The sequence below is a fragment of the Idiotropiscis lumnitzeri genome, chromosome 9 (assembly GCF_059441095.1).
Source record: "Idiotropiscis lumnitzeri isolate Australia: NSW breed Sydney's pygmy pipehorse chromosome 9, RoL_Ilum_1.0, whole genome shotgun sequence".
NCBI classification, from domain to species: domain Eukaryota; kingdom Metazoa; phylum Chordata; class Actinopteri; order Syngnathiformes; family Syngnathidae; genus Idiotropiscis; species Idiotropiscis lumnitzeri.
In genome coordinates, this window is record NC_142399.1 from 16,401,696 (window position 1) to 16,418,224 (window position 16,529).

General features: G+C 44.2%; 16 non-coding genes across 16 annotated transcripts; 2 read left to right on the forward strand and 14 right to left on the reverse strand.

Annotated features, from left to right (window-relative positions):
- Positions 1-736: 736 nt before the first annotated feature.
- On the reverse strand, positions 737-818 carry trnal-aag (transfer RNA leucine (anticodon AAG)). Its single transcript has one exon. It is a non-coding gene; the product is annotated as a tRNA-Leu (tRNA).
- Positions 819-1,601: 783 nt separating this feature from the next.
- Positions 1,602-1,683, reverse strand: trnal-uag (transfer RNA leucine (anticodon UAG)). The gene has a single exon. It is a non-coding gene; the product is annotated as a tRNA-Leu (tRNA).
- A 757-nt stretch (positions 1,684-2,440) lies between these two features.
- trnal-uag (transfer RNA leucine (anticodon UAG)) lies at positions 2,441-2,522 on the reverse strand. Its single transcript has one exon. It is a non-coding gene; the product is annotated as a tRNA-Leu (tRNA).
- Positions 2,523-4,143: 1,621 nt separating this feature from the next.
- trnal-aag (transfer RNA leucine (anticodon AAG)) lies at positions 4,144-4,225 on the reverse strand. The gene has a single exon. It is a non-coding gene; the product is annotated as a tRNA-Leu (tRNA).
- Positions 4,226-5,007: 782 nt separating this feature from the next.
- Positions 5,008-5,089, reverse strand: trnal-uag (transfer RNA leucine (anticodon UAG)). Its single transcript has one exon. It is a non-coding gene; the product is annotated as a tRNA-Leu (tRNA).
- A 757-nt stretch (positions 5,090-5,846) lies between these two features.
- On the reverse strand, positions 5,847-5,928 carry trnal-aag (transfer RNA leucine (anticodon AAG)). The gene has a single exon. It is a non-coding gene; the product is annotated as a tRNA-Leu (tRNA).
- Positions 5,929-6,710: 782 nt separating this feature from the next.
- On the reverse strand, positions 6,711-6,792 carry trnal-uag (transfer RNA leucine (anticodon UAG)). Its single transcript has one exon. It is a non-coding gene; the product is annotated as a tRNA-Leu (tRNA).
- A 1,141-nt stretch (positions 6,793-7,933) lies between these two features.
- On the forward strand, positions 7,934-8,005 carry trnai-gau (transfer RNA isoleucine (anticodon GAU)). Its single transcript has one exon. It is a non-coding gene; the product is annotated as a tRNA-Ile (tRNA).
- A 408-nt stretch (positions 8,006-8,413) lies between these two features.
- trnal-aag (transfer RNA leucine (anticodon AAG)) lies at positions 8,414-8,495 on the reverse strand. Its single transcript has one exon. It is a non-coding gene; the product is annotated as a tRNA-Leu (tRNA).
- Positions 8,496-9,278: 783 nt separating this feature from the next.
- On the reverse strand, positions 9,279-9,360 carry trnal-uag (transfer RNA leucine (anticodon UAG)). The gene has a single exon. It is a non-coding gene; the product is annotated as a tRNA-Leu (tRNA).
- Positions 9,361-10,981: 1,621 nt separating this feature from the next.
- On the reverse strand, positions 10,982-11,063 carry trnal-aag (transfer RNA leucine (anticodon AAG)). Its single transcript has one exon. It is a non-coding gene; the product is annotated as a tRNA-Leu (tRNA).
- Positions 11,064-11,845: 782 nt separating this feature from the next.
- trnal-uag (transfer RNA leucine (anticodon UAG)) lies at positions 11,846-11,927 on the reverse strand. Its single transcript has one exon. It is a non-coding gene; the product is annotated as a tRNA-Leu (tRNA).
- A 1,141-nt stretch (positions 11,928-13,068) lies between these two features.
- On the forward strand, positions 13,069-13,140 carry trnai-gau (transfer RNA isoleucine (anticodon GAU)). Its single transcript has one exon. It is a non-coding gene; the product is annotated as a tRNA-Ile (tRNA).
- A 408-nt stretch (positions 13,141-13,548) lies between these two features.
- Positions 13,549-13,630, reverse strand: trnal-aag (transfer RNA leucine (anticodon AAG)). The gene has a single exon. It is a non-coding gene; the product is annotated as a tRNA-Leu (tRNA).
- A 782-nt stretch (positions 13,631-14,412) lies between these two features.
- On the reverse strand, positions 14,413-14,494 carry trnal-uag (transfer RNA leucine (anticodon UAG)). Its single transcript has one exon. It is a non-coding gene; the product is annotated as a tRNA-Leu (tRNA).
- A 1,621-nt stretch (positions 14,495-16,115) lies between these two features.
- Positions 16,116-16,197, reverse strand: trnal-aag (transfer RNA leucine (anticodon AAG)). The gene has a single exon. It is a non-coding gene; the product is annotated as a tRNA-Leu (tRNA).
- Between the last annotated feature and the right edge of the window lie 332 nt (positions 16,198-16,529).

The window sequence follows — 16,529 nt, forward strand, 5'->3', positions numbered from 1 at the left end:
GCTACAATGGAAGGCTTGTAAAGTGTGTTGAGGAAACAAAAACACCTCTGAGCAGTTGAATGACAGCGTATAGAAGGGTTAACTCCTCAAATCAAAACTCAACTGTAAACCTGCACATCCCAGAAACGGCATTCAAATCAGCACACGAATGTGCGTATTCTGGATGGAGACGACAGTTCGGAATTTATCAACTGCAGGTCCGACCCAATTGCTGTTTGACCGAAAAAGTGAACACCAAGAACCATGTGACCGAGATAGCAGAGTGGCGCAGCGGAAGCGTGCTGGGCCCATAACCCAGAGGTCGATGGATCGAAACCATTCTCTGCTATCTGAGGCCGATTCCAAAGCATCTTGGGTCATCCCTTTGGATCTTGTTCAAAAAATGTTTCCAAGTGATTATCTTGATGAGATACAAGATGTTTCTTTCAATCGGATCTTGCACATGATAAGCGACCGTTTCCACATTTCAATCTCTTTTCAGTGGAAAATTCTGCCTTTATACAATTTGACCAATGTACAAAGAGAGACGATAGGCACCGGAGAGGAGACCTAAAAATTTGAGTTTACCCAGCTGGTCCATCGTCAAACGTATATGTAGTACCAGAAGGAACAGGAGTACAGTGGATCAGAAAGAATTGAGTGACGGAACGTACAATCTTGGCTATCCGTATGTATAAGTTGCATGTGAATAGTAAACAACTTACACAGCAGTACACTACTTTAACAGCACTCTGCTTGGCAGTGGTGGGATTTGAACCCACGCCTCAACTGAGACTGGAGCCTTAATCCAGCGCCTTAGACCGCTCGGCCACACTACCATAAATTGAGTTGGGTGCACTGGAATTTTGAAAGAAAATTAACACCGCTACATTGGAAGGCTTGTAAAGTGTGTTGAGGAAACAAAAACACCTCTGAGCAGGTGAATGACAGCGTACAGAAGGGTTCACTCCGAAAGTCAAAACTCAACTGTCAACCTGCACATCACAGAAACGGCATTTAAATCATCACACAAATGTGCGTATTCTGGATGGAGAAGACAGTTCGGGATTTATCAACTGCAGGTCCGACCCAATTCCTCTTTGACCGAAAGAGTGAACATCAGGAACCATGCCGTCCGAACAGCAGAGTGGTGCCGCGGAAGCGTGCTGGGCCTATAACCCAGGGGTCGATGGATTGAGACCATCCTCTGCTGTCCAAGGCCGACTTCTTGGTATCTAAGATCTAACCTTTGGATGTTGTTCAAAAAAACCTTTTTCAAGTGATTATCTTGATGAGATACAAGATATTTCTTTCAATCGGATCTTGCGCATGGTAAGCGACGGTTTCCACAGTTCAATCACTTTTCAGTGGAAAAATCTGCCTTTATTCACTTTGACCATGGACAACAAGAGACTATAGGCACCAGAGAGAAGACCTCAAAAACTAGGGTTACCCACCTGGTCCATAGTCACACATATATGTAGTTCCAGAAGGCACAAGAGTACAGTGGATGAGATAGAGGAGAGTGAGAGAAAATACAATCTTGTCTTTCCGTATGTATAAGTTGTATCTGAAATACAACAACATCAAATTGCAGTACATTACTTGAACTGAACTCAGCTTGGCAGTGGTGGGATTTGAACCCACGCCTCATGTGAGACTGGAGCCTAAATCCAGCACCTTAGACCGCTCGGCCACACTACCGCACGCCTAGCATTTCGTATTGGAATTTCAAAAAGAATGAAGGCTTCGACAAACGCCCATGTATACCCAAACACTTTTGGGCAGGTGAAGGACAGCGTATAGAAGGGTTAACTCCTCAAGTCAAAACTCAACTGTCAACCTACACATCACAAAAACGGTTTCAAATCAGCACACGAATGTGCGTATTCTGGATGGAGACGACAGTTCGGGTTTTATCAACTGCAGGTCCGACCCTATTACTGTTTGGCCGAAAAAGTGAACAACAGGAACCTTGCGATCCCAGTAGCAGAGTGGCGCAGTGGAAGCGTGCTGGGCCCATAACCCAGAGGTCGATGGATCGAAACCATTCTCTGCTATCTGAGGCAGATTCCAAAGCATCTTGGATCATCCCTTAGAATGTTGTCCAAAAAATTTATCCAATCTTGGTGAGATACAAGATGTTTCTGTCAATCTGATCTTGCACATGATAAGCGACCGTTTCCACAGTTCAATCTCTTTTCAGTGGAAAAATCTACCTTTATACAATTTGACCAATGTAGAAAGAGAGACGATAGGCACCGGAGAGGAGGCCGAAAAATCTGAGTTTAGCCAGCTGGTCCATCGTCAAACGTATATGTAGTTCCAGAAGGAACAGGAGTACAGTGGATTAGAAAGAATAGAATGACAGAACATACAATCTTGGCTATCCGTATGTATAAGTTGAATGTGAATAGTAAACACCTGACACTGTAGTACACTACTTTAACTGCACTCAGCTTGGCAGTGGTGGGATTTGAACCCACGCCTCATGTGAGACTGGAGCCTAAATCCAGCGCCTTAGACCGCTCGGCCACACTACCGCACGCCTAGCATTTCGGATTGGAATTTCAAAAAGAATGAAGGCTTCGACAAACGCCCATGTAAACCCAAACACTTTTGGGCAGGTGAAGGACAGCGTATAGAAGGGTTAACTCCTCAAGTCAAAACTCAACTGTCAACCTACACATCACAAAAACGGTTTCAAATCAGCACACGAATGTGCGTATTCTGGATGGAGACGACAGTTCGGGTTTTATCAACTGCAGGTCCGACCCTATTACTGTTTGGCCGAAAAAGTGAACAACAGGAACCTTGCGATCCCAATAGCAGAGTGGCGCAGTGGAAGCGTGCTGGGCCCATAACCCAGAGGTCGATGGATCGAAGCCATTCTCTGCTATCTGAGGCAGATTCCAAAGCATCTTGGATCATCCCTTTGAATGTTGTCCAAAAAATTTATCCAATCTTGGTGAGATACAAGATGTTTCTTTCAATCTGATCTTGCACATGATAAGCGACCGTTTCCACAGTTCAATCTCTTTTCAGTGGAAAAATCTACCTTTATACAATTTGACCAATGTAGAAAGAGAGACGATAGGCACCGGAGAGGAGACCTAAAAATCTGAGTTTACCCAGCTGCTACATCGTCAAACGTATATGTAGTTCCAGAAGGAACAGGAGTACAGTGGATTAGAAAGAATAGAATGACAGAACATACAATCTTGGCTATCCGTATGTATAATTTGAATGTGAATAGTAAACACCTGACACTGTAGTACACTACTTTAACTGCACTCTGCTTGGCAGTGGTGAGATTTGAACCCACGCCTCAACTGAGACTGGAGCCTTAATCCAGCGCCTTAGACCGCTCAGCCACACTACCATATATGGAGTCGGGTGAACTGGAATTTTGAAAGAAAATTAAGACTGCTACAATGGAAGGCTTGTAAAGTGTGTTGAGGAAACAAAAACACCTCTGAGCAGTTGAATGACAGCGTATAGAAGGGTTAACTCCTCAAATCAAAACTCAACTGTAAACCTGCACATCCCAGAAACGGCATTCAAATCAGCACACGAATGTGCGTATTCTGGATGGAGACGACAGTTCGGAATTTATCAACTGCAGGTCCGAACCAATTCCTGTTTGACCGAAAAAGTGAACACCAAGAACCATGTGACCGAGACAGCAGAGTGGCGCAGCGGAAGCGTGCTGGGCCCATAACCCAGAGGTCGATGGATCGAAACCATTCTCTGCTATCTGAGGCCGATTCCAAAGCATCTTGGGTCGTCCCTTTGGATCTTGTTCAAAAAATGTTTCCAAGTGATTATCTTGATGAGATACAAGATGTTTCTTTCAATCGGATCTTGCACATGATAAGCGACCGTTTCCACATTTCAATCTCTTTTCAGTGGAAAATTCTGCCTTTATACAATTTGACCAATGTACAAAGAGAGACGATAGGCACCGGAGAGGAGACCTAAAAATTTGAGTTTACCCAGCTGGTCCATCGTCAAACGTATATGTAGTTCCAGAAGGAACAGGAGTACAGTGGATCAGAAAGAATTGAGTGACGGAACGTACAATCTTGGCTATCCGTATGTATAAGTAGTATGTGAATAGTAAACAACTTACACAGCAGTACACTACTTTAAAAGCACTCTGCTTGGCAGTGGTGGGATTTGAACCCACGCCTCAACTGAGACTGGAGCCTTAATCCAGCGCCTTAGACCGCTCGGCCACACTACCATAAATTGAGTTGGGTGCACTGGAATTTTGAAAGAAAATTAACACCGCTACATTGGAAGGCTTGTAAAGTGTGTTGAGGAAACAAAAACACCTCTGAGCAGGTGAATGACAGCGTACAGAAGGGTTCACTCCGAAAGTCAAAACTCAACTGTCAACCTGCACATCACAGAAACGGCATTTAAATCATCACACAAATGTGCGTATTCTGGATGGAGAAGACAGTTCGGGATTTATCAACTGCAGGTCCGACCCAATTCCTCTTTGACCGAAAGAGTGAACAACAGGAAGCATGCCGTCCGAACAGCAGAGTGGTGCCGCGGAAGCGTGCTGGGCCTATAACCAAGAGGTCGATGGATCGAGACATCCTCTGCTGTCCAAGGCCGACTTCTTGGTATCTAAGATCTAACCTTTGGATGTTGTTCAAAAAAACCTTTTTCAAGTGATTATCTTGATGAGATACAAGATATTTCTTTCAATCGGATCTTGCGCATGGTAAGCGACGGTTTCCACAGTTCAATCACTTTTCAGTGGAAAAATCTGCCTTTATTCACTTTGACCATGGACAACAAGAGACTATAGGCACCAGAGAGAAGACCTCAAAAACTAGGGTTACCCACCTGGTCCATAGTCACACATATATGTAGTTCCAGAAGGCACAAGAGTACAGTGGATGAGATAGAGGAGAGTGAGAGAAAATACAATCTTGTCTTTCCGTATGTATAAGTTGTATCTGAAATACAACAACATCAAATTGCAGTACATTACTTGAACTGAACTCAGCTTGGCAGTGGTGGGATTTGAACCCACGCCTCATGTGAGACTGGAGCCTAAATCCAGCGCCTTAGACCGCTCGGCCACACTACCGCACGCCTAGAATTTCGTATTGGAATTTAAAAAAGAATGAAGGCTTCGACAAACGCCCATGTAAACCCAAACACTTTTGGGCAGGTGAAGGACAGCGTATAGAAGGGTTAACTCCTCAAGTCAAAACTCAACTGTCAACCTACACATCACAAAAACGGTTTCAAATCAGCACACGAATGTGCGTATTCTGGATGGAGACGACAGTTCGGGTTTTATCAACTGCAGGTCCGACCCTATTACTGTTTGGCCGAAAAAGTGAACAACAGGAACCTTGCGTTCCCAATAGCAGAGTGGCGCAGTGGAAGCGTGCTGGGCCCATAACCCAGAGGTCGATGGATCGAAACCATTCTCTGCTATCTGAGGCAGATTCCAAAGCGTCTTGGATCATCCCTTTGAATGTTGTCCAAAAAATTTATCCAATCTTGGTGAGATACAAGATGTTTCTTTCAATCTGATCTTGCACATGAGAAGCGACCGTTTCCACAGTTCAATCTCTTTTCAGTGGAAAAATCTACCTTTATACAATTTGACCAATGTAGAAAGAGAGACGATAGACACCGGAGAGGAGACCTAAAAATCTGAGTTTACCCAACTGGTCCATCGTCAAACGTATATGTAGTTCCAGAAGGAACAGAAGTACAGTGGATCAGAAAGAATTGAGTGACGGAACGTACAATCTTGGCTATCCGTATGTATAAGTTGTATGTGAATAGTAAACAACTTACACAGCAGTACACTACTTTAACAGAACTCTGCTTGGCAGTGGTGGGATTTGAACCCACGCCTCAACTGAGACTGGAGCCTTAATCCAGCGCCTTAGACCGCTCGGCCACACTACCATAAATTGAGTTGGGTGCACTGGAATTTTGAAAGAAAATAAACACCGCTACATTGGAAGGCTTGTAAAGTGTGTTGAGGAAACAAAAACACCTCTGAGCAGGTGAATGACAGCGTACAGAAGGGTTCACTCCGAAAGTCAAAACTCAACTGTCAACCTGCACATCACAGAAACGGCATTTAAATCATCACACAAATGTGCGTATTCTGGATGGAGAAGACAGTTCGGGATTTATCAACTGCAGGTCCGACCCAATTCCTCTTTGACCGAAAGAGTGAACAACAGGCACCATGCCGTCCGAACAGCAGAGTGGTGCCGCGGAAGCGTGCTGGGCCTATAACCCAGAGGTCGATGGATCGAGACCATCCTCTGCTGTCCAAGGCTGACTTCTTGGTATCTAAGATCTAACCTTGGATGTTGTTCAAAAAAACCTTTTTCAAGTGATTATCTTGATGAGATACAAGATATTTCTTTCAATCGGATCTTGCGCATGGTTAGCGACGGTTTCCACAGTTCAATCACTTTTCAGTGGAAAAATCTGCCTTTATTCACTTTGACCATGGACAACAAGAGACTATAGGCACCAGAGAGAAGACCTCAAAAACTAGGGTTACCCACCTGGTCCATAGTCACACATATATGTAGTTCCAGAAGGCACAAGAGTACAGTGGATGAGAAAGAGGAGAGTGAGAGAAAATACAATCTTGTCTTTCCGTATGTATAAGTTGTATCTGAAATACAACAACATCAAATTGCAGTACATTACTTGAACTGAACTCAGCTTGGCAGTGGTGGGATTTGAACCCACGCCTCATGTGAGACTGGAGCCTAAATCCAGCGCCTTAGACCGCTCGGCCACACTACCGCACGCCTAGAATTTCGTATTGGAATTTAAAAAAGAATGAAGGCTTCGACAAACGCCCATGTAAACCCAAACACTTTTGGGCAGGTGAAGGACAGCGTATAGAAGGGTTAACTCCTCAAGTCAAAACTCAACTGTCAACCTACACATCACAAAAACGGTTTCAAATCAGTACACGAATGTGCGTATTCTGGATGGAGACGACAGTTCGGGTTTTATCAACTGCAGGTCCGACCCTATTACTGTTTGGCCGAAAAAGTGAACAACAGGAACCTTGCGTTCCCAATAGCAGAGTGGCGCAGTGGAAGCGTGCTGGGCCCATAACCCAGAGGTCGATGGATCGAAACCATTCTCTGCTATCTGAGGCAGATTCCAAAGCGTCTTGGATCATCCCTTTGAATGTTGTCCAAAAAATTTATCCAATCTTGGTGAGATACAAGATGTTTCTTTCAATCTGATCTTGCACATGAGAAGCGACCGTTTCCACAGTTCAATCTCTTTTCAGTGGAAAAATCTACCTTTATACAATTTGACCAATGTAGAAAGAGAGACGATAGACACCGGAGAGGAGACCTAAAAATCTGAGTTTACCCAACTGGTCCATCGTCAAACGTATATGTAGTTCCAGAAGGAACAGGAGTACAGTGGATTAGAAAGAATATAATGACAGAACATACAATCTTGGCTATCCGTATGTATAAGTTGAATGTGAATAGTAAACACCTGACACTGTAGTACACTACTTTAACTGCACTCTGCTTGGCAGTGGTGAGATTTGAACCCACGCCTCAACTGAGACTGGAGCCTTAATCCAGCGCCTTAGACCGCTCAGCCACACTACCATAAATGGAGTCGGGTGAACTGGAATTTTGAAAGAAAATTAAGACTGCTACAATGGAAGGCTTGTAAAGTGTGTTGAGGAAACAAAAACACCTCTGAGCAGCTGAATGACAGCGTATAGAAGGGTTAACTCCTCAAATCAAAACTCAACTGTAAACCTGCACATCCCAGAAACGGCATTCAAATCAGCACACGAATGTGCGTATTCTGGATGGAGACGACAGTTCGGAATTTATCAACTGCAGGTCCGACCCAATTCCTGTTTGACCGAAAAAGTGAACACCAAGAACCATGTGACCGAGATAGCAGAGTGGCGCAGCGGAAGCGTGCTGGGCCGATAACCCAGAGGTCGATGGATCGAAACCATTCTCTGCTATCTGAGGCCGATACCAAAGCATCTTGGGTCGTCCCTTTGGATCTTGTTCAAAAAATGTTTCCAAGTGATTATCTTGATGAGATACAAGATGTTTCTTTCAATCGGATCTTGCACATGATAAGCGACCGTTTCCACATTTCAATCTCTTTTCAGTGGAAAATTCTGCCTTTATACAATTTGACCAATGTACAAAGAGAGACGATAGGCACCGGAGAGGAGACCTAAAAATTTGAGTTTACCCAGCTGGTCCATCGTCAAACGTATATGTAGTACCAGAAGGAACAGGAGTACAGTGGATCAGAAAGAATTGAGTGACGGAACGTACAATCTTGGCTATCCGTATGTATAAGTTGTATGTGAATAGTAAACAACTTACACAGCAGTACACTACTTTAACAGCACTCTGCTTGGCAGTGGTGGGATTTGAACCCACGCCTCAACTGAGACTGGAGCCTTAATCCAGCGCCTTAGACCGCTCGGCCACACTACCATAAATTGACTTGGGTGCACTGGAATTTTGAAAGAAAATTAACACCGCTACATTGGAAGGCTTGTAAAGTGTGTTGAGGAAACAAAAACACCTCTGAGCAGGTGAATGACAGCGTACAGAAGGGTTCACTCCGAAAGTCAAAACTCAACTGTCAACCTGCACATCACAGAAACGGCATTTAAATCATCACACAAATGTGCGTATTCTGGATGGAGAAGACAGTTCGGGATTTATCAACTGCAGGTCCGACCCAATTCCTCTTTGACCGAAAGAGTGAACAACAGGAACCATGCCGTCCGAACAGCAGAGTGGTGCCGCGGAAGCGTGCTGGCCCTATAACCAAGAGGTCGATGGATCGAGACCATCCTCTGCTGTCCAAGGCCGACTTCTTGGTATCTAAGATCTAACCTTTGGATGTTGTTCAAAAAAACCTTTTTCAAGTGATTATCTTGATGAGATACAAGATATTTCTTTCAATCGGATCTTGCGCATGGTAAGCGACGGTTTCCACAGTTCAATCACTTTTCAGTGGAAAAATCTGCCTTTATTCACTTTGACCATGGACAACAAGAGACTATAGGCACCAGAGAGAAGACCTCAAAAACTAGGGTTACCCACCTGGTCCATAGTCACACATATATGTAGTTCCAGAAGGCACAAGAGTACAGTGGATGAGATAGAGGAGAGTGAGAGAAAATACAATCTTGTCTTTCCGTATGTATAAGTTGTATCTGAAATACAACAACATCAAATTGCAGTACATTACTTGAACTGAACTCAGCTTGGCAGTGGTGGGATTTGAACCCACGCCTCATGTGAGACTGGAGCCTAAATCCAGCGCCTTAGACCGCTCGGCCACACTACCGCACGCCTAGCATTTCGTATTGGAATTTCAAAAAGAATGAAGGCTTCGACAAACGCCCATGTATACCCAAACACTTTTGGGCAGGTGAAGGACAGCGTATAGAAGGGTTAACTCCTCAAGTCAAAACTCAACTGTCAACCTACACATCACAAAAACGGTTTCAAATCAGCACACGAATGTGCGTATTCTGGATGGAGACGACAGTTCGGGTTTTATCAACTGCAGGTCCGACCCTATTACTGTTTGGCCGAAAAAGTGAACAACAGGAACCTTGCGATCCCAATAGCAGAGTGGCGCAGTGGAAGCGTGCTGGGCCCATAACCCAGAGGTCGATGGATCGAAACCATTCTCTGCTATCTGAGGCAGATTCCAAAGCATCTTGGATCATCCCTTTGAATGTTGTCCAAAAAATTTATCCAATCTTGGTGAGATACAAGATGTTTCTTTCAATCTGATCTTGCACATGATAAGCGACCGTTTCCACAGTTCAATCTCTTTTCAGTGGAAAAATCTACCTTTATACAATTTGACCAATGTAGAAAGAGAGACGATAGGCACCGGAGAGGAGACCTAAAAATCTGAGTTTACCCAGCTGGTCCATCGTCAAACGTATATGTAGTTCCAGAAGGAACAGGAGTACAGTGCATTAGAAAGAATAGAATGACAGAACATACAATCTTGGCTATCCGTATGTATAAGTTGAATGTGAATAGTAAACACCTGACACTGTCGTACACTACTTTAACTGCACTCTGCTTGGCAGTGGTGAGATTTGAACCCACGCCTCAACTGAGACTGGAGCCTTAATCCAGCGCCTTAGACCGCTCAGCCACACTACCATTAATGGAGTCGGGTGAACTGGAATTTTGAAAGAAAATTAAGACTGCTACAATGGAAGGCTTGTAAAGTGTGTTGAGGAAACAAAAACACCTCTGAGCAGCTGAATGACAGCGTATAGAAGGGTTAACTCCTCAAATCAAAACTCAACTGTAAACCTGCACATCCCAGAAACGGCATTCAAATCAGCACACGAATGTGCGTATTCTGGATGGAGACGACAGTTCGGAATTTATCAACTGCAGGTCCGACCCAATTCCTGTTTGACCGAAAAAGTGAGCACCAAGAACCATGTGACCGAGATAGCAGAGTGGCGCAGCGGAAGCGTGCTGGGCCCATAACCCAGAGGTCGATGGATCGAAACCATTCTCTGCTATATGAGGCCGATTCCAAAGCATCTTGGGTCGTCCCTTTGGATCTTGTTCAAAAAATGTTTCCAAGTGATTATCTTGATGAGATACAAGATGTTTCTTTCAATCGGATCTTGCACATGATAAGCGACCGTTTCCACATTTCAATCTCTTTTCAGTGGAAAATTCTACCTTTATACAATTTGACCAATGTACAAAGAGAGACGATAGGCACCGGAGAGGAGACCTAAAAATCTGAGTTTACCCAGCTGATCCATCGTCAAACGTATATGTAGTTCCAGAAGGAACAGAAGTACAGTGGATCAGAAAGAATTCAGTGACGGAACGTACAATCTTGGCTATCCGTATGTATAAGTTGTATGTGAATAGTAAACAACTTACACAGCAGTACACTACTTTAACAGAACTCTGCTTGGCAGTGGTGGGATTTGAACCCACGCCTCAACTGAGACTGGAGCCTTAATCCAGCGCCTTAGACCGCTCGGCCACACTACCATAAATTGAGTTGGGTGCACTGGAATTTTGAAAGAAAATAAACACCGCTACATTGGAAGGCTTGTAAAGTGTGTTGAGGAAACAAAAACACCTCTGAGCAGGTGAATGACAGCGTACAGAAGGGTTCACTCCGAAAGTCAAAACTCAACTGTCAACCTGCACATCACAGAAACGGCATTTAAATCATCACACAAATGTGCGTATTCTGGATGGAGAAGACAGTTCGGGATTTATCAACTGCAGGTCCGACCCAATTCCTCTTTGACCGAAAGAGTGAACAACAGGCACCATGCCGTCCGAACAGCAGAGTGGTGCCGCGGAAGCGTGCTGGGCCTATAACCCAGAGGTCGATGGATCGAGACCATCCTCTGCTGTCCAAGGCCGACTTCTTGGTATCTAAGATCTAACCTTGGATGTTGTTCAAAAAAACCTTTTTCAAGTGATTATCTTGATGAGATACAAGATATTTCTTTCAATCGGATCTTGCGCATGGTTAGCGACGGTTTCCACAGTTCAATCACTTTTCAGTGGAAAAATCTGCCTTTATTCACTTTGACCATGGACAACAAGAGACTATAGGCACCAGAGAGAAGACCTCAAAAACTAGGGTTACCCACCTGGTCCATAGTCAAACATATATGTAGTTCCAGAAGGCACAAGAGTACAATGGATGAGAAAGAGGAGAGTGAGAGAAAATACAATCTTGTCTTTCCGTATGTATAAGTTGTATCTGAAATACAACAACATCAAATTGCAGTACATTACTTGAACTGAACTCAGCTTGGCAGTGGTGGGATTTGAACCCACGCCTCATGTGAGACTGGAGCCTAAATCCAGCGCCTTAGACCGCTCGGCCACACTACCGCACGCCTAGAATTTCGTATTGGAATTTAAAAAAGAATGAAGGCTTCGACAAACGCCCATGTAAACCCAAACACTTTTGGGCAGGTGAAGGACAGCGTATAGAAGGGTTAACTCCTCAAGTCAAAACTCAACTGTCAACCTACACATCACAAAAACGGTTTCAAATCAGTACACGAATGTGCGTATTCTGGATGGAGACGACAGTTCGGGTTTTATCAACTGCAGGTCCGACCCTATTACTGTTTGGCCGAAAAAGTGAACAACAGGAACCTTGCGTTCCCAATAGCAGAGTGGCGCAGTGGAAGCGTGCTGGGCCCATAACCCAGAGGTCGATGGATCGAAACCATTCTCTGCTATCTGAGGCAGATTCCAAAGCGTCTTGGATCATCCCTTTGAATGTTGTCCAAAAAATTTATCCAATCTTGGTGAGATACAAGATGTTTCTTTCAATCTGATCTTGCACATGAGAAGCGACCGTTTCCACAGTTCAATCTCTTTTCAGTGGAAAAATCTACCTTTATACAATTTGACCAATGTAGAAAGAGAGACGATAGACACCGGAGAGGAGACCTAAAAATCTGAGTTTACCCAACTGGTCCATCGTCAAACGTATATGTAGTTCCAGAAGGAACAGGAGTACAGTGGATTAGAAAGAATATAATGACAGAACATACAATCTTGGCTATCCGTATGTATAAGTTGAATGTGAATAGTAAACACCTGACACTGTAGTACACTACTTTAACTGCACTCTGCTTGGCAGTGGTGAGATTTGAACCCACGCCTCAACTGAGACTGGAGCCTTAATCCAGCGCCTTAGACCGCTCAGCCACACTACCATAAATGGAGTCGGGTGAACTGGAATTTTGAAAGAAAATTAAGACTGCTACAATGGAAGGCTTGTAAAGTGTGTTGAGGAAACAAAAACACCTCTGAGCAGCTGAATGACAGCGTATAGAAGGGTTAACTCCTCAAATCAAAACTCAACTGTAAACCTGCACATCCCAGAAACGGCATTCAAATCAGCACACGAATGTGCGTATTCTGGATGGAGACGACAGTTCGGAATTTATCAACTGCAGGTCCGACCCAATTCCTGTTTGACCGAAAAAGTGAACACCAAGAACCATGTGACCGAGATAGCAGAGTGGCGCAGCGGAAGCGTGCTGGGCCGATAACCCAGAGGTCGATGGATCGAAACCATTCTCTGCTATCTGAGGCCGATACCAAAGCATCTTGGGTCGTCCCTTTGGATCTTGTTCAAAAAATGTTTCCAAGTGATTATCTTGATGAGATACAAGATGTTTCTTTCAATCTGATCTTGCACATGATAAGCGACCGTTTCCACAGTTCAATCTCTTTTCAGTGGAAAAATCTACCTTTATACAATTTGACCAATGTAGAAAGAGAGACGATAGGCACCGGAGAGGAGACCTAAAAATCTGAGTTTACCCAGCTGGTCCATCGTCAAACGTATATGTAGTTCCAGAAGGAACAGGAGTACAGTGGATCAGAAAGAATTCAGTGACGGAACGTACAATCTTGGCTATCCGTATGTATAAGTTGTATGTGAATAGTAAACAACTTACACAGCAGTACACTACTTTAACAGAACTCTGCTTGGCAGTGGTGGGATTTGAACCCACGCCTCAACTGAGACTGGAGCCTTAATCCAGCGCCTTAGACCGCTCGGCCACACTACCATAAATTGAGTTGGGTGCACTGGAATTTTGAAAGAAAATTAACACCGCTACATTGGAAGGCTTGTAAAGTGTGTTGAGGAAACAAAAACACCTCTGAGCAGGTGAATGACAGCGTACAGAAGGGTTCACTCCGAAAGTCAAAACTCAACTGTCAACCTGCACATCACAGAAACGGCATTTAAATCATCACACAAATGTGCGTATTCTGGCTGGAGAAGACAGTTCGGGATTTATCAACTGCAGGTCCGACCCAATTCCTCTTTGACCGAAAGAGTGAACAACAGGCACCATGCCGTCCGAACAGCAGAGTGGTGCCGCGGAAGCGTGCTGGGCCTATAACCCAGAGGTCGATGGATCGAGACCATCCTCTGCTGTCCAAGGCCGACTTCTTGGTATCTAAGATCTAACCTTGGATGTTGTTCAAAAAAACCTTTTTCAAGTGATTATCTTGATGAGATACAAGATATTTCTTTCAATCGGATCTTGCGCATGGTTAGCGACGGTTTCCACAGTTCAATCACTTTTCAGTGGAAAAATCTGCCTTTATTCACTTTGACCATGGACAACAAAAGACTATAGGCACCAGAGAGAAGACCTCAAAAACTAGGGTTACCCACCTGGTCCATAGTCAAACATATATGTAGTTCCAGAAGGCACAAGAGTACAGTGGATGAGAAAGAGGAGAGTGAGAGAAAATACAATCTTGTCTTTCCGTATGTATAAGTTGTATCTGAAATACAACAACATCAAATTGCAGTACATTACTTGAACTGAACTCAGCTTGGCAGTGGTGGGATTTGAACCCACGCCTCATGTGAGACTGGAGCCTAAATCCAGCGCCTTAGACCGCTCGGCCACACTACCGCACGCCTAGCATTTCGTATTGGAATTTCAAAAAGAATGAGGGCTTCGACAAACGCCCATGTATACCCAAACACTTTTGGGCAGGTGAAGGACAGCGTATAGAAGGGTTAACTCCTCAAGTCAAAACTCAACTGTCAACCTACACATCACAAAAACGGTTTCAAATCAGCACACGAATGTGCGTATTCTGGATGGAGACGACAGTTCGGGTTTTATCAACTGCAGGTCCGACCCTATTACTGTTTGGCCGAAAAAGTGAACAACAGGAACCTTGCAATCCCAATAGCAGAGTGGCGCAGTGGAAGCGTGCTGGGCCCATAACCCAGAGGTCGATGGATCGAAACCATTCTCTGCTATCTGAGGCAGATTCCAAAGCATCTTGGATCATCCCTTTGAATGTTGTCCAAAAAATTTATCCAATCTTGGTGAGATACAAGATGTTTCTTTCAATCTGATCTTGCACATGATAAGCGACCGTTTCCACAGTTCAATCTCTTTTCAGTGGAAAAATCTACCTTTATACAATTTGACCAATGTAGAAAGAGAGACGATAGGCACCGGAGAGGAGACCTAAAAATCTGAGTTTACCCAGCTGCTACATCGTCAAACGTATATGTAGTTCCAGAAGGAACAGGAGTACAGTGGATTAGAAAGAATAGAATGACAGAACATACAATCTTGGCTATCCGTATGTATAAGTTGAATGTGAATAGTAAACACCTGACACTGTAGTACACTACTTTAACTGCACTCTGCTTGGCAGTGGTGAGATTTGAACCCACGCCTCAACTGAGACTGGAGCCTTAATCCAGCGCCTTAGACCGCTCAGCCACACTACCATATATGGAGTCGGGTGAACTGGAATTTTGAAAGAAAATTAAGACTGCTACAATGGAAGGCTTGTAAAGTGTGTTGAGGAAACAAAAACACCTCTGAGCAGTTGAATGACAGCGTATAGAAGGGTTAACTCCTCAAATCAAAACTCAACTGTAAACCTGCACATCCCAGAAACGGCATTCAAATCAGCACACGAATGTGCGTATTCTGGATGGAGACGACAGTTCGGAATTTATCAACTGCAGGTCCGACCCAATTCCTGTTTGACCGAAAAAGTGAACACCAAGAACCATGTGACCGAGATAGCAGAGTGGCGCAGCGGAAGCGTGCTGGGCCCATAACCCAGAGGTCGATGGATCGAAACCATTCTCTGCTATCTGAGGCCGATTCCAAAGCATCTTGGGTCGTCCCTTTGGATCTTGTTCAAAAAATGTTTCCAAGTGATTATCTTGATGAGATACAAGATGTTTCTTTCAATCGGATCTTGCACATGATAAGCGACCGTTTCCACATTTCAATCTCTTTTCAGTGGAAAATTCTGCCTTTATACAATTTGACCAATGTACAAAGAGAGACGATAGGCACCGGAGAGGAGACCTAAAAATTTGAGTTTACCCAGCTGGTCCATCGTCAAACGTATATGTAGTTCCAGAAGGAACAGGAGTACAGTGGATCAGAAAGAATTGAGTGACGGAACGTACAATCTTGGCTATCCGTATGTATAAGTAGTATGTGAATAGTAAACAACTTACACAGCAGTACACTACTTTAACAGCACTCTGCTTGGCAGTGGTGGGATTTGAACCCACGCCTCAACTGAGACTGGAGCCTTAATCCAGCGCCTTAGACCGCTCGGCCACACTACCATAAATTGAGTTGGGTGCACTGGAATTTTGAAAGAAAATTAACACCGCTACATTGGAAGGCTTGTAAAGTGTGTTGAGGAAACAAAAACACCTCTGAGCAGGTGAATGACAGCGTACAGAAGGGTTCACTCCGAAAGTCAAAACTCAACTGTCAACCTGCACATCACAGAAACGGCATTTAAATCATCACACAAATGTGCGTATTCTGGATGGAGAAGACAGTTCGGGATTTATCAACTGCAGGTCCGACCCAATTCCTCTTTGACCGAAAGAGTGAACAACAGGAACCATGCCGTCCGAACAGCAGAGTGGTGCCGCGGAAGCGTGCTGGG